This window comes from Vanacampus margaritifer, chromosome 7 (genome assembly GCF_051991255.1).
Source record: "Vanacampus margaritifer isolate UIUO_Vmar chromosome 7, RoL_Vmar_1.0, whole genome shotgun sequence".
Classification (NCBI taxonomy): domain Eukaryota; kingdom Metazoa; phylum Chordata; class Actinopteri; order Syngnathiformes; family Syngnathidae; genus Vanacampus; species Vanacampus margaritifer.
In genome coordinates, this window is record NC_135438.1 from 13,734,746 (window position 1) to 13,752,309 (window position 17,564).

General features: G+C 40.0%; 1 long non-coding RNA gene across 2 annotated transcripts; it reads right to left on the reverse strand.

Annotated features, from left to right (window-relative positions):
• Nucleotides 1-12,298: 12,298 nt before the first annotated feature.
• On the reverse strand, nt 12,299-16,962 carry LOC144055406 (uncharacterized). Of its 2 annotated transcripts, none has more exons than XR_013294865.1 (3): nt 16,539-16,962; nt 12,824-12,933; nt 12,299-12,709 (listed from the first exon to the last, which is right to left on the reverse strand). It is a non-coding gene; the product is annotated as an uncharacterized LOC144055406 (long non-coding RNA). The 2 variants fall into 2 exon arrangements; XR_013294866.1 differs by having other exon boundaries at nt 12,824-13,005.
• Nucleotides 16,963-17,564: the final 602 nt, after the last annotated feature.

A 17,564-nucleotide genomic window follows, 5' to 3' on the forward strand; every position in this document is an offset into this window, starting at 1 on the left:
ACACTAGTCCAATTACTGGCCTAATAGCTCAGTCAGATAAACAGTCGTCTTCCAATCAGACGGACTTGTTTTGAGTCTCACTTTTGGATTTGTGCGCTATTCAACATGGCCGGTAGAGGTCGCTACATTTAAACACGTAACACTTGGTCGTAATTTGGTACCTTTTTAAAACGACCTATGTGGTGATATTTATTGGAGGACAGTTTCGATTGAACTCCTTTTACTACAGGAAATAATTGGTATAGTGGATTAAAAACAAATTACATTTAAAATTAGTCATGAAAATAATGTTTAGGCGTATATTTGCTTGTGTGCTTCTTGCAGGGCTGTGTTTTGAGTGGTAGAAGAAAAGAAAGGATAAGAAGGAAATCATCTATAAATGTATTGAAAATTTTTAATTGACTGATTTGACAAAATTCCTGCATTGGGACGTATCGGGCACTGCAAAGTCACACTCAAAATGACATACAAAATGACTATTTTGGTTAATCAACATCATTCAGGTGTGGGAACACGGCTGCAAAGGATGAGGCAGTGAGTTTTGTTTCTCCAGAGCAGTGGAAAGAGAGATTAACTGACCAGAAGAAGGTAGCAGGTGGAGAACAATGACCAGCTGGTCCGTCACACTGCAATCCAAAACTCGCCCCAACAATTGGAACTAAAACATCCATTTGTCAGATATTAATGCGGGGAAACAAGCTAAATTGCAGAAATGTATTTTGCATAATTACTATATAAACTGTATGTTTTTGTCTGTTTGTATTGACAAGGTATAAAGCGAATGAAAGTAAGTTTTAAAACAAACTTGAGCTTTGAATTATAAGCACAGATGGTGCTGGAGTGGACCATGACATGCTTGTCAAGCTCCTCACTCCCAGCTGCCAGCGGCACAGTCCACTTCCCAAAGCTTTCCCCAGGAATCTCGTCAGCATGGCCACATCCTGACCAGAGAGGTTGTCTAGCGGCCAGCTGGCTCTCCCAAAAGCCGTGAAGGGCGCAGCGACAGGAGTTACTATGCTTGATGAAACAATTATTGGGGATCCTCACTTAGAAAAGTGCACATTTTCAAGAATTATGGGTTTCATTTGCCTTGTATAAATGTAGACGTTATGGTTGTTGCATTAGTGGTTTTAGTTGGGAAATTAATGGTCTATTAGAACCATTTACATTTAAGACAAGAGATGTTTTATTGTGCATCGCATTGCTTTAATTGTGGTCTCAGAGGACAACACGGCTCTTTCACCAATTGTAAAAAAAAAAACACATTTGTTATTTAATCCTCCTAATGCACTTTTTAAGGTGATTGTCCAATGTGCGCTTATCCAGTCAACACTTAAGAGCATGCTTATATAAAGTTCAACCTCCAAAGTTGAACACGTGTTGTATTCGGTCAAGGGGGATAGAATGATATTTTATTTTTTTTTTTTTAAATAAAAGTCATCTTGAATCAAATTTTGGATTTTGATCAGTGCATAAAATTAAGCAGTTGTTTACACAAGTCTTTGTAGTTCCAACTGTCTGTGCAATTAAATACAATTAGCATTTGCTTAATTCTCATGCAAATAAATGTATAGAAGGCTGATTCAACATGGCCCAAGGCCATAACAACATTGTTTTGTTTTGCGTTGGAACTGTAGAAAAGGTTCTCAGACTGAAAGTAAATGTAACCTTTGACCTGATAGTGTCGTACATTTAGGCTACGTTCACACTGCATGGTGTGATGCCCAATTCAATTTTTTTGTTCAATACGATCTTTTTATGTACTGTTCACATTACAAAAACAAATGCGACATTTAATGTGAACGCAACACACCCGTGATGCGACTCGGATGCGCAAAGAGCACACTTCGAGTGACGTGCACCCAAAACAACGTCATGTTGCAGTGTTCACGGAAGTAGCCCGACTTGCAACGTTTTACCGCCAGCCAATCCGCCGAGGCAAGCGACTTTTATCAGTGTTATATGCAAAAGTTTTGCGGACATGTTAGGAGTTCGATTCATGTGTCTTGTCTGCATACGTTATGTAAATTCAGCTGTGCGGACACCCGCGCTCGTTCCAGATTGGCTGCTGCCTCGGCTTCCTCGTGCGTCAGTTTTGAATGTGCTGTTTACAAACATCAACAGAAATACGTCTGACTCACGACTCTGGCTGGAAGTGTTAGGTTTTGGTGAACGGTATGGTATTTTTTAAATAGGTTTTAGGTGAACTAATGAATACACACACACTCGCACGCACGCACATACACATAATCACCCACATACATAAAAAAAAAAGAGAGCAATGATGATGACATGTCAAATCGGTAAAATTACTGAATGAACAATACTGAGCTCTCAGAAAAGAAAAAAAAAGAACAAAGAAATACGTCTGACTTATTTTTTCATCTCATGTCGCCAGAATAGCGAGGTTGGAAGAGGTAATAGAAATATTTGTGGGAAATGAGCGGGGACACTCCTCGACCTCCTCATTTCATTGAGAAGTCTACCGAAGATGACCATGCATTTTTTTGCCTTGATTTCATCAGAAATCACCTAGACACAATGTTTGGCTACTCTAACCACCTCTGGTCATAATTATCATTAATCACTGAACATCACTTCTTTTTCTCTACTACCCTTTTCCCTCTTCCTTTCCATCATTTACTTTTACTTACCTTTCACCTATTGCTCTCCCCTCCCGCCTTACTTCACCGTTCCATCTTCCTGCTGGTGCAGGCAGAGAAATGCGACTTGGCTGTGACTAATCTGCTGGCAAAGCCTCCGAGAGCCCCTTGTGGTGGCGCCTCTTTGCGGAGGATGCGTGATTGATTGAACCAAGGGAAAACATTGTCAGGTCGGCCTTCATGACTGGATCTCTTGCCTGATAATAAATTCCCTCCTCCTCCTCCCAAGTACTGTGTGGAGACACATTATGAGGCACATTTCCATGAGACATGGTGCCCTGGACTATTGCAGTCCATCCACATTGCCACATTTTTACTTTCTCTTGGACAAACATGCTTAACTCTCCACAGCCGCCACATTTTGTGCGCAGTATGCTGATCAATCCTGAAAGATGAGCTTGAAGCATGTGTTGGTCTGTCCCAAAATGGAAGCACAGGGCTTGTGTTTGGTGCGCATATCAGATCAAAGCTGAGGGGTGAGAACGAGGGAATTACTTATATCGGCGAAGTGTCATGACAAATTGATTTTCTTGCTCAAATCCCAGACAATGGACAAGACAGAACAGGTTGATAGTTTCTCTCCCTAAATGGCACATTTTCTGTTTCCTTCACACATCAACGCCATGATTCATTAAAAATGGAAAGGCAGACCTGTGAGTCCAAAGTAGAGGAGCTCAGATTTTCTCTCTGCCTCTCGCTCTCTTTTCAATTCCCTCATCACGGCACCCCACATATTCATTTATCAAGTTTGTGACTGATGACTCTGCTGCAGCAGTCCATGTCCTCCATCACAGGCGCAGTCACCCATTGGAAAGACGAGCAGAGTGTCTTTGTGAGCTCTCTGCCTCTCTCACTCACTCACCTATTCACTCAAAGATACAGCACATCGCAGCTGGGAGCTAAATAAAATATGGTACAAAAGTTCAAAAAGGGATTGTGGGTCAGGAATAATTGGAACATGTGATATGCTCAATTGCCTGGAAAATATCAGTAATCTTGTAAAATACAGAATTAATTGATGGAATGGAGTTACAAAGACAGATTGGTCAAATAACCTAGAGCTGGCAAAATCTTTATTGTTGCCAACTTATTGCGTAAGAAAATGGTATCCAGCTACTCATATTGTTTACAAGAGCAATTGACAATTCATTTAAGTGTATAATGAGATAAGGCCTTGATACGCAATCCAATGCCGGGAAGTTGGAAAGTGTGCAGGGTCTCGGTGCACCGTCTGATTAATGTATAAAATCACCATCGTAACGTCTTGGCCCTTGGAGAGCATCTAGAGTGCATTTTTCGGTGGATTCAACATGTTGAATCAGCGTCGGACTGTCATCACTGCGATTGGCTGTTAGCTACGGCATCACCGCATGGGGCAAGAACAGGAAGTGATGAAAGCGGATAAACAATAAGTGATAGAAAGCCTTGACAATTTTGCTCATTTTGCACAATATCACCTTTCACTTTACAATTCAATGAAGGATGCTGTAGATTGGGAAATTGTGTCAAAACATGTCATTGTTCATAAAAGAGATTTGTTTTGCATGGTTTTGAAATATACCGACTATGATTCTTAAATTCACATTACATACTGTATATGTAATTCAACTGTGTATAATGGGGAAATGTACTGTAAATGCTAAATGGCAACAGAAGGATTACCTTTTTACATGCAAATCATCTTTTTTTCTGAATCTGTGAATGCCTTTTCCAAATCTGGGAATTTGTGGGGTAGGTGGCTAGTATGCTGTCACATGGAAATTTGGGGGGAAATTGCAAATGCATTCATAAATTCACTCACTTCAAAAGGTAGGGAGAAGTATCAACAGTTTCAAAGTTTTTAATTGCAACAGAACTAAGGTGATGATACCAGCATTATATTTAACAATGATTAAAATGAATTGAATCCTGTAAACTGTGTCTATAAAAATCTGGGTTCAGATGTCAACCAACATTGCTAGGGATTTTGCTCTGACTTAGAACAAAAATGGTTAAATACAATCTCTTTAGAACATAAACTAGCACAGCGAGGAAACAAATGATAAGAATAATGTCGAAAGCATTAACAGATTTGATTTAGCTATACTCCCTTGATGTCTGATACTGATCAAAAATAAATGTGATTCTTCCTTAGCTGTATGGCAATAATCTCTGACCATGTGATGGCAATTGTTTCGGAATTGTGACCTAAAACCTACAGACATTTGTGAATAAATCAGCACTTAATGGTCCATAGTGTCATAAAGTGAAGTGTTAACACAAATGTCAGTTTTTTCTCCTCTTTAGGATTACGTACACTGCATAATGTCTGGTAAAGAATAGTTGTCTTTATTCAAATCTGTGACCACATTGTGTTTGTGATACACAAATTGTTTTGTGGTGTTAAGGAATGATTTATTCCATTAATGCATTTATTTATTTATGTTTTTGCCTCATTGGTTTAAAAAAAAGAAAATAGACGCACACTAAAGCAATATGACAACACATCAATACCAGACTGGAGCCAATTGAAACGTTTTCCACACTTGCATGACCCAACAAAGGCATTCACGATCCTTGGAAAAATTTCTCGTCGAAGCCTATTTGTAAAAACATGAAGCACAGACCAAAGATAAGAAAACCAATTTTGATTGGTTTGTCATCTCAGTTTCAGTCTCTGCGGAGTAGCTTTTCACACAGAGTACATGAATAGAAGATACTGCTTCAATACTGTTGAATCGTCCTGATGTACAAACACAACCTTATATCGATCGGTCTGGAACGGATGTTTTGTGCCAAAACCTCACATCTTCGACTCAAATTACTGCTGCAGTGACTCGGCGCTTGCCATTCTATTACAATCGACCGAGACAAGTTCTGACTGTTTTGGTGTTGTTGCATTGGTTTACCTTTGGTACTACTGGCAGGAAGCAACTAATATGCGTTGACTGCATGGAGTCCTGCTTTTACATCTGTATATTACTATGCTATGAAAAATGTTCTCTTTCTCTTTGTGCGAAACCCCCCGCAAAATGCTACAGTATCTTGTGTATCTGTTCTGCTTCATGCATAGATTCATAAAAAAAAAAAAAGTAAGGTGCGGGTGAATGTTTGTTCTGGAGGATGAAATCTACCAGGATAATCTGAGATAACATGCACGCGTGAATAAAGAGCATTGCCGTCACGGGAGAGGACAACATTGTGAATCCAAATGTTGCAGTTTCTTTTAAGATTTGGAATGTGGATCATTGCAGGAAGACTTTGGTGGATCAGTATCTGCTATGTGTGGTCTGGTGGTCTCAAGCTGTGGTGCAATACACAGTAAATTCTGTTGAGTAAATGTGACTATTTAGAGTGGGACCAAATAGACTCCGTTTTAGAGTGATATTTACACTTGGAAGAGAGTAAAATAAAGAATTGAAAAACAATAAATACAAATGAAAGTCACTCAAGGGTTGTGGAAAAAAAACGCACGACCTTGAGCTTGGGAGACAGTCGATCTAGCCCCTGAGCAACGCTGCTCTTGCAGTGTGTTAGTATATCACTCATGTCCTTTTAGATATAAGCAAACAGTAGGAGGGACATAGCTCAGATGGTAGTGTGGCGGTCTACCCTTTAGTGACTTATTTATTTTTGGTCCTTCTATAAATAGAGTCAAATTTACTCTAAGTTGAGTCACATTTACTCTACTGTGTAGGGATTGAGTTTTGGAGTTGGATGAAACAAATTATAGAGTCCCAGTACGGACACAAAATATAAAAGAAAGAAAAAAAGAAGAAAATAAAAAAGAGGCAGCTAGTTGTTGGAGAGTTGCTCATCTCTGCTTGTTGGCTATTGTTGTGGTGCTCTCGAGCAAAGCATTATACCCACCACCCAAATTCAAGTGGTTTGCCACTCCTGCACGCTTCATTCTCTCACGTTGCCTGCATGTATGTGTTTGGGATTTATACTCTGTGTGGCGGCCATCACAATGTATACATCGAACATTGGATTACTCCTTCTGGGACTCTAATGAACATAATAGATCCAAATTAGAATACATCTTAAACAATTACAGTTAGAAAGCTTCTCAAAGCACCGTCATTCAGTAGAAGTAGTTGAAAAAGTACAAATGGGTGCAGCTATTTGCATTACATCCAATAAGTATGAAACAAAGTTACCTCTTCTGCCTTAACTCTGAATCTTTAAAGCATTAAAAAAAACAAAAAAACTAATAAGATTGAGGCTGGTTAACAGTCCACACACGTACAAAGATGCAGAATCACAGCAAGACAATTAATTCATCATGGTGTTCCAGGGAATTTGGAAAATGAAGTGCCGAAGCATTTTATGATAAAACATTTCAGCAACTCAATTTGGCAAGTGTACATTTTAAACAGGGGTACTCAAAAACAATTTCTAAAGGAAAGCAAAGATGTTGTTCTACAAGTTAACCGTCTTTTTGCTGAAGTTGGTCAGGTCATGTGCAATATTTATATTATTCAAAAGCAAAATCCCCAAATTACTTTTTCAGATATTCCATATTTTTGCTTTGAAAAAAAGTGCTAATAATATGCGAGTTATGACATTGGCATTTTCTTTATGCTACAACTTCAATGACTATCTGTCCTTTTAAGTATGTCCATTAAGTATTCTTTAATTTTTGTGATTTGTCATGATTAACTAATTACAAAGCCAATCTATAAACAAATGAAAAATGCTACAATATGCTATGTAGAGTATGCTGTGAACATTATTGTTTCTGTGCTGGGCAGAAGAAGACGCATTAAGCAAGGGATTAATGCTTGTGTTGTGCACTGGGATGAAGAGTTCTCTTAAAGGAGCTGTTCACTGGCGCAGAATGTCCTTCTCACACCAATGAATCACAGACTTTGATACAAGGGATGCTAACCCTGCTCTTTGCTCATTACACCTCTCTTCACTAACATGCCCCACTGACACACGCCATACCTTGGTCACCAGGGAGGACAGGGAAGAACACACCGAAACATGTGCGCTTGATAAATGGAGGCAGCTTTACAGCTTTACATGGGATGACTTGTTTACAGGATGACCATCACAGACGGAACCCCAAGAGAACATCTGTGAGATCATGCTGACAAGCTGCAAACCATTACAGGGTGTGGATATCAACATACCTCAACCAACACTGACACAGCGGGGCAGGATAGACATGTGAAACTATCTTTATCTCCAAACAGTTGTCAATGATAATAAAATGAAAACAGGCTGTCAAACTATATATATATATATTCCATGTTGTTTTCGGTGTCTAGCACATTGTTAAGGCAACTATATAAGCTCTAAGTTGGACAGAAGCGGAGCTTGAAATGTTTCCAATGGAGACGGCAATAAACAAGACGAAGCAGGCTGACTTTATCCGCATCGAATAGAAACAGAAAGTGACACCTGTTCCATTAGTGTTCAGACAAAGTACATACTTTAAATCAGGTATACTCAATAGTACTCAACAGGTCACATCCTAATTGTGGCCCCTAAACTGTTACGACCTTTTCCTAGATCCAAAGAGATGGGACATTCTCATAGCGTGGCCGCAAGCCACACAGGCTATCACAGGCTTCATGCCACCAATAAGGGCCAATCCCAATTCTACCCTCTAGCCCTTGGTGGTCATCAGGAATTTCTGGAGTGTCCCGAACGGCTGGTCTATTCCAGGTCAAAATTGTCGCGGATCAGAGTGGGTTGCCCCTACCCCTACCCCCATATAGCCTATATACAGTTTAAAAGCCATATTTCCATGGCACGCCATTGCGAATTACGAATCAGTGATGTGGTCGGGTTCTGCAGTGTAGAGATGAGCTCATCATGATTGGGTCAATTTATTAGAGTAAAACTGCATTAATTATGAGCGGGACTGAAATAAATGTATGTATAATATTATCATGGATTGCTGGACTGTGTCCTGTTCTTCTGCTGTGACTAAGAATCAATTGCACTGTAGGTTATACAGCCAGAGAGTCAGGGATTACCAGTCATAACCTCGCTGGGACAAACCAAAGCCAACGACTCTACTTGGTCAAAGGGTAGCTGAACAGTGCAGTAGCTGAAACCAATAAACCACAGCCGACCCTTGGCGGCACTTACTGTACATTTCAGCCTGCTCCAGATAGCATGTACTGCATAAATAAATTAAACTCAGTTGACCATGAGATAAGTGCACTCCTATAACTTGAAATATTCAAACTGCAATGACAGACATTTGCAAATAGTGCCAAAGACAAGATGTTGAGAGCAACTCTGGCTGACAAATAATGTCACCGTCAGTGTGAGTGATTCTGAGAATTACTTATGGAAGATTACCTAGGAGTACATTTAGGTAATACTTGGGTTTCTATACATTAATGAACCCTCTTAACATAATTGAGAATTGGACCAGTAGTTTGAAGGAAAGTTCATCCTTATTTAAAGTTGTCTCTATATAGCAATTTGGCCAAAGTTATCTTTACAATAGCCTTTTTATTTGACCATCTCTGACTGAAACATCTACTCCTGCAAGCCTCTAGCCAATAGTTTTCAGACTGGACTCGGGTTAGAATTCCCCGCCCTCTGTCTGTGGATGTCATGTGCGCATTGTATACATAAAGAAGAGTGGGGGGTTAAATTTTTTGGCCACAGGTGGCAGTAGAGATTAAAAATTCAATTTTCTGCGTTCAGCAGCTTTAAGCAAAATTTCTGAACATTAATTGGCCTCAGCAACATATATACAGTATTACCTAAACACTTTTTGACCCATGCATCAGATTTAATATTTGTTTTGGAGTACTTTGAATTATATTCAAATCGAAGGTTTGGAAAAAACAACAACACCCCATTGTGTATAAGGCCCATTTTAAGTTTATTTTAAATGGACGTTCAAAGGGTTTGTAAAGGCTAATAGAAACTGATCAATAAAAATTATTGAAGACCTTTCAATCTGTGCTTGTGTGAGGGTGTTTTTATGTAATGTAGAATGACACCCAGCCTGCGTCCCTTGAGGAGTCGTCATAATCACCTCCTGCTCGTTTGACTGGCCTTGAGGATGTTAAAATGAGTGCGCTCAGCAATGGATGTGTCAGGAAACTTGAAAAAAATGATGGGGAAACTTTGATAAGTCCTCAACAGGGACATGGACTGTCAAAAAGACAGATAACTGGTGTGAAGCAGGGACCTTTCATTAATGTACCACAATACCTCTACCATCTGTTTAAGCTGACATGGTGAGTATCCTTTCCAAACACTTGCGAAGCTCATGTATGAATCACCTCATGACATTGTTTGTCATTGACTTTCCTTGGACCCTGCAGGTGATTGAATGTATGTTTTTTTGCAACAATAGCCTTTTAGGTAGCAACACTACTCATTTAATTGTGTGTACTTTGTAATTTTGAGAGAATGGGTTGGTAATTATGTAACATGATATGTGTTGTCAGCTCATTTAAGTACAGATACTTTTAGTTTAACACAAAATAAAGAAGAAAAGGGGTGATAAAGTATGGACATTAAGGCTTCTTTTCTATTGTGAGCCCCTATGAGGGAAAGGCTTCTAATCCATGGGTTTCTAAAACATCAATATCTCACTTCACCCTTTCAGTCGGCAATGCTACTGTAATTGTTGCAATTGTGCTAATGCAATCACACGTGAAATCACAGAATACAAATAAGTGTTGGCTAAATATGATATTAATTAATGATAACTCAAATTTTAATCTGTAGAACGTTTGAGTTGAAAAAAGACTCAGGTCAAGAAAAGAAAACAAACTACAAACTTAAAAACACACACATTTCAAAATAAAGTGCTTTTTTAACTGTGACATAGTAATCAAACGTGTCACAGCTCCAACACTGCAATGGAAATTATTTTTGTTTGATTTTGAATACTACAGGGTGAACAATTGGAAAGCCCTTTGTTTGCATCGTAGCCCCTCGCCCCTGTCATGATAGTTTTGCCAGTCAATACACCCCATTGTTAGCTGACAATTTTTCATACACTTGCACACTGATTTACAGCAATCATCCGCAGTGTCAACAATGACTGATTAAATGATTTAAATAGTAATAGTAAAAATGGGGTCATATTTTGCTACACTTGCCCCCTTTTACGCATCTAATTGTAGCTACATTTCCTGCACTATTTCCTCATCCATCAATAATATACAAGCAGCCTTAAGAGGGTTGTACTGCACTCAAATGTGGTGAAATGTTATTATTCCATGCAAGCCAATACACCCTGGGGTTAATTGATATTGTTTCCATACTCTGAACTGAGTCGACCAAAATGTGAACGATTATTCACATTTCCACTGACCGCTCAAAACGGGGAAATGATTTTGCTGCACTGGGACGCAAATTCTCCCCACTAATTGTTGCATTTTTTTTTTCTGGCAGGAGAATTTTGTCAGTGACAACATAATGGCACCACTCCTGCTCATATGTACAGAAGAAATTATTGCTTGTAATACAGGTTGTTTCATAAGTCTGTGTCACTTTACGTTACCTTATATCTCGGATAAGAAAGCCCATGTTATATTTCCTGAAAGTTTTGATCTTATATTTTTGTGCAAAAAAAATGAACACAAAAATCCAAGAAATTTATTTTTATAAATGTTCCCAAAAGTTCAATATGCAAGCCCTTGGTTAGATACTCCATTTCTTGCCAAACACTTTGGAAACTATATCCAAAATCTGCGTTAAAGACGTGTCCATGACTTATTCTTATCAAAACTCTGACACTAAAAATGCCTTCTCATTCCAGTGAATGGCATTATCACTGAATAGCAATAAATCAGTTTTGCACAACAAGTAAAAACATTGTTTTGTGACGTAACAAAGGCCAGAAAAGATCACTACCCTTGGACTGCGTATTCAATTAGTGTGAGTGTTTGAAACTTGTGTATGCAGGCTATTTTTCAAAGCATATATTTAAAGGTTTAAGAAAAATCTTTTCATGGTGTTCCGTAGAAAAACTGAGAATCAAGGAAAATAAAAAAATACAAATAATGAAAATTAGTGGACTCATTAACTTTCCACTTGACTTTAGCAATAAAAGTATACATATATTTGCTTGAATTGCTAACAGTGTACTAGTTTACTCTTCGCTCTTTCAATCATCAGCACGGCTTGGATACAGTCAGAATGTGAATTTATTTCTGCCTCTGTATGTACATAGACTATTATTGACTGGTGGACCAGTCCAGGATGTAGTCTACCCTTCATCTGAAATCATCTGATATGCGTTTCAGCTCCCCACAACCCACAATTCACTAACATTGCGACGTCACAAGACTAAATAGAAGTTGAACGCCAACTCTTTATGTCTATAAGCCAACATTGAAAGATGGCTTTACCATTCAAGTTGCGCAGACCGTGACCAAAACACATATGTGCATGTCAAATGTCCAATATACTTTGAAATGATTATTTTAATGAACCTGTATAACTATGGACATAATTAATGAAAATATTATTAGCAAATAGGAAACATTTCAACACATTTGATCAGATTTCTTTTTTTAATTGTAGTGTGTGGTTAGAGCATAAAAAATTGTATAACAAACACAGTTTGTTTTTAACTGTTATTTCTAAGCACATGAACAGGGAGTATAATATACCGTCTGCCCCATTCGCAGCAGTATAAATTGCAAGTCATAGGTGGAATATATCTCACAAGAGCATTGGTATTCTAGCTCCACTACAATGTCCACACTATCGCTATGTCTTCCATTTATAAGATTTGCCCTCAACCATTATTTTGTGTCCGGATGCAAACAACCAAAAGAACAAAACCTCATGTTGGTGCACACTTGCTCAGGCTGGTATAGCACTGTAATAGCCTCTATATTAGTATTCAAAGCTTAGGCTGAAGTCACCATTTGAAAACAAAGCAACAACAGCAGACTGACGCTTCACTGAAGGCAGACGGGCAAGCTCACTGGAGTGGGTCAGGCAGAGGGAGAGCTAATTTTTCATAATCAGTGACAGTTGCACTGATGTCAGGGCAAAGCAATCACTGAGCACCGTGAGTACAACTATCTTCGGAGGTGTCTGACGGAGTGTCAAGGGGCCGAGGGCTGGAAAAATAGAGAAAATAGTCAAAGCATGTGACAAGCAGAAAAGGACAAAACAACATTAGGAAACTTGAATGAAGGAGGGCGAGAGTAATTAAATTTCAACAGGAACCTCACCATGAAAGGATACTGCAAATAGATGTCTTGTAAAAGTGGCGTCTCCTTGAATACGTTGGCACTTTGTTGTTCTTTGCGTGGTGGTCAATGATGATGAAGGTAATGTGTACCTGGGGAAGGTGGCGGTCTTGTTTTAATTGAAGTTCTTGTATTAATCTTGGTGTAGTGAGTCTTGGGTAGCTCTTTAAACATCCAAAGCGGTAAATTGTATTAATAGTGCTGTTGTGTTCTCATCTCAGTTTCTAGTCTAGACATAATCAAGTATCACCTACAACACATGTTTTTGTTTCTCTTAAACACTTCAAACACAAAGTGGAACATGCTGCTAGAAAGCTTAACTTGCATTGAGTCGGAAAAGGGTCTTCTGCCCAGATTTAGTCATAACTGTTTTAATGTATTTATTTCCTCAGTAGAACTTTTATCTGTGGATGTGTCTTTGTGAGTGATGTCGCAATTTCTGCCATGTGTCTGTAATCAATGATGTGTTTAAAATCTTATCGTCATGACTGGGATCTCATGACTGGGATCTCATCAATTTCCACAACAATGGGCCATTGTCTGTGGTTGAAGTGTCTGTAATCAATGATGTGTTTAAAGTCTTATCTCATGACCGGTGAACTCCAGGTGGACTGTTTGGAACCGCCCTTCAAAATAGTATAAAAAGGTTGTAAGTGTCTGTAATCGACACACTTGCGAGAGGATGCCACCATTGCACATCGCTTGTGTCCGGAATATTCTATAAAATAAAACCTTCGAAAGAACTGTTCATTGATCTCCAGTCTGTATTCAGAAAATCAACATTCTCTCTACCCGAAAAACAACGAACACGCGGAAGACAAAGATAGTCTTTTAACAAGTCTGACCGGCGACATTTCCCATGATTCTTTGACACCAAAGCAGGAAGTAGTCCTAGTTCTTGTATAACGAAAGCACGCCCGCTCGTGACGAGATGCAGATGAAAATGGAAATTTTAATGTGAAAGAAGGAAGAATTGTAACAGTTAAATTCGCTTTTAGCTTTTATGTATTGCTATGACAACAGTGTGATTGACATACACATGGCAAAAAAAAACGAGACACCGAGACAGGACCTGCATTATATCAAGACAAAACAATAGGATCAGCAAAATCCAACGTGACTCGGGACACAAGGCTGAAATGCGACTGTCCCAGTCAAACCGGGCCGTCTTGTCACCCTGGTTTATCAGTCAATGGCAAATGCAGTGTTTTCTGTATTCATCACTGGTGATGGGAATCAAACCCAAGCTTCCTTAACTCCAGAGTATTTTATTACAAGCTAAATCCTGGCATAAAGGACATTGTGACAAAGAGCCAGTAGATTTCCTCCATCTAGTACTGCATGTGATCAGCCTTTATTACAGTACAATCGCACCGGCTTTGCTCAGGTGGCAGAGTGGTTGTCTTCTAACTCGAAGGTTCCAGAGCGGACCTCTCTCGGCCTTGTTGTATCGTAGAGAGAGCTGTGTGAAAGGATCAACGAAGGACAGATGCTGCCTTGTAGGCAAGGGACATAACGAGAATGGCATTCTTTGAAGCTGTCTGTCAATGCAATATCTTGCCTTGAGCAGCTGCATTTTAACTCTTTCACTGCCACTGACGTTTAAAGACGTCAAGTAAAAACCTACGGAGCACTGCCAATGACGTCAAAAGACGTCATCCAATGATTTTTTTTTTTTTTTGAAACGGGTAGAGGAAACCCTTCCGCATGTCTGGTGAAAGTTTCCAGCCTGTCTGTTGTGCCTAATGACTATTTTTGGCCCCTAGAGGGCAGCGATGACTCTCTTTTGACAAGATCGGGTGGGCGTCAGTAGAGGCGGAGCTAGAGCGTCGAGCAGGAGATGAGAATGGAAGACAAAGGAAAAATGGCGGCCGGTCGCGAGGAGCTCACGCCCGAGCCGTTTTTTTCAAAGACCAAAAGCATCGCTGAAAGAGCACATTGTTGACGACGATGATCATCATCGATGATGAAGATGAGGGTGGTGACTCCGTGGTTGGGAAGCATTGACGCGGCAGTAGAAGACGTTAGATGGAGCTAGATGGAGGAGGGAACGGGCAATGGCGAGCGTTTGCAAGCAGCTCTACACTTACAAGACGAAAGGCATCGACCAACGCTAAAATAGTACATTGATGACGACGATGATCATCATCAATGATGATGAAGGTGAATCCGAGCTTGACGGCGAAATTGAAACCGCTGACGCGGCGGCTATGACGATGTCGTAACGCGGAGCACAGCCGAGCACGCACAGGCGGACGTTCGATCGGACGACGGAGAGTGCCCCGAGTCCAATGCATATTCATCGGAGGAAGTGTGTACAGTCTGCTACTTGCTTTTTATTCCCCGGAAAAAAAGCACGTCAAGAAAGTGTAACGTTTGCACGCAAAACGGACCAATGCGAAAGTGAAAGTAAACTGTTGTGCGAGTCCTGGCGTCTCCTTGCACGCAGGAGAGTGTTACAAAAGGAAAAACTGTATTTGAAACATCCACATAATTGTAAGTAGTACCACAGTTGCACACATTTGTAAATAGTTTGCGAAATTGTTTTGTCAAATTGTTACACTGTTGAATGGAAATAAACGTATTTTGCAATCAAAAAACACTTTTTCATTGTTGGTGAAAGCGTTTTACAGAAGTAAAGCACTATTTAGGTGTTTGTGGCATCATTCATGGACAAAAAGAAGTGTACAATTCACTAGAGTGCATGAAATAACATCGTTTCACAAAAAGCTCTTTTTCTCCATTTTTTGTTTCAAAACAGAGAATTTCGGTGAAAGTAACCATTTTCTATTGTTGATTACTGAAGAACGGAATAAGGTAGAAACAAACTTTTTTTTCTGATGAAAGCTGAGAGTCCAATCTTTCATTTGGTAGTATGTGTGTTTCCATAGTCCAAACACAACATTTTCTGTGGACCTTGAAAGATCACTCAAAATGCTTAAATCGTCTGGCAGTGGGGACAACCCATTTCTGAAAACGTCTGGCAGTGAAAGAGTTAATACCACTGCTATAAGTTCACACATTCTTGTTCTGTGCCCAGTCTAAGGGCGCACTCACAATAGGGCCATTGTAACGTGCCCAAGCACGCTTGCTACTAAAGTCCGGATTCAAGAGGTAGTGTGTACGATTGGGAGAGGTGGGCCAGAGAACGATACGGTTGGCCGACCATGCGCGGCAAGTAATCGCCTAACCTAAACCTAACCATGACATCACATACGTACGTGCAACGTATATAGCGAGCGACCATTGGAGCAGCACGACGGTGCAACGTGATGACGTATATTTCGAAGGCAAATGGGCCCAGGCATGGTTTGGTTAGAGTAATTGTGCGGGCCGGAGGGGGACAGGGTAGGAGGGCTAGCAGGCTTCAGTACGGTATGGAAGAAATGGCTCTAGTGTGAGTGCGCCCTAAAACCTACTATGATTCGAGACATTGGACAGCCACACTAGTGAGTCCATGCAACTGTCATTCTGCCTCATGTTAAACCCTGTTTTTGTTACATTATTTCCCTTCAAACACTTTCCCAGGCAATGTTTGCCCACATGTCAAAATACTTTGTGACACAGAAGCTGCCCTGTAAAGGGCCATCATGCGATTCTAAATAGGCCCAAACTGTTTCTTTAAACTTAAACATGTTGAAATTTAGGCCCTGTCTACACGAAAGCCCGTTTCAATGTATCCGCACAAGTTTCTTACCGTTTGCGCAGTTCGTCCACAATTGCGGCGCCGTTTCGGAGCTTGAAACTGATCACTTTTGGAACCGGGGTCCAGAGTGGAAAGATTTCAAAACGTTCCAGTGGACACCATATGCAATGATACTCCTCCAGTTTGATGATGTATGCTCCAATTCTCGCGTAACTGCTCGCAAACCGCCAGTCTGTAAACAATAGCAGATAGCCGTGTCGTAGTCTTTTTCCGCAACCTCCTTAGCTTTTACATTTTGTGTGATGTTATTGTACTGGAATCACCCGCCATTGTCACTCCTCCCATCTTGCGAGCAGACTAGTGTATAAACGTGTGTGTGTGTGTATATATTTCGATACTGTAAGTGTATAGGATAATATGCCGAGAAACGTTTTTTTGGGAGGAATTATATGGTGATCTCGCGGCTTGACCTATCGGCTATTCAGATCAGTGGTTTGTCTTCTTTGCTTATTCTTCTTCTAGGCTTTCCATTAACTGCCTGCGGCTGCGCTACAGCGCCACTCCAGACTTGGCATATACATTACAGCTGTTAAACGTCCTCAGCGTCTTCTTTTGGACACAAGCATGTCTTGAAACGATTCTCTGTGTACAAGATTCTTTTGAGGAATTAACCTGGCTTTGCTTCCGTGTGAACAGGGCCTTACTTTGTACACCACTAAGTGAAAATGCCCCAATTAAGCATAGTTAATCATTTTCCCTCTCCGGTGTTATGTGACTCATTGGTCTCAAGTGTGAATAGGGAGCAGGTGTGTTAAATTTGGCAACACTGCCTGGTATGCAAATGTGGAATGACACACTTGAATATGGTGGGCTATTAATTAGTGCTGCCATTATCGAATATTTTCAGAATCGATTAATCTATCGATTAATCGACTAATCTGATTCATTTTTATTTTGTATTTAAGTGTATTACAAAAGCATTTGTTTCCCCTGATTACTGTTTGTTAACCAGTGATTGGTGTTTATTTATCGTAATTTGTATTTGTATAGTGATGTTAAAAAAGAGGGATTTATGTT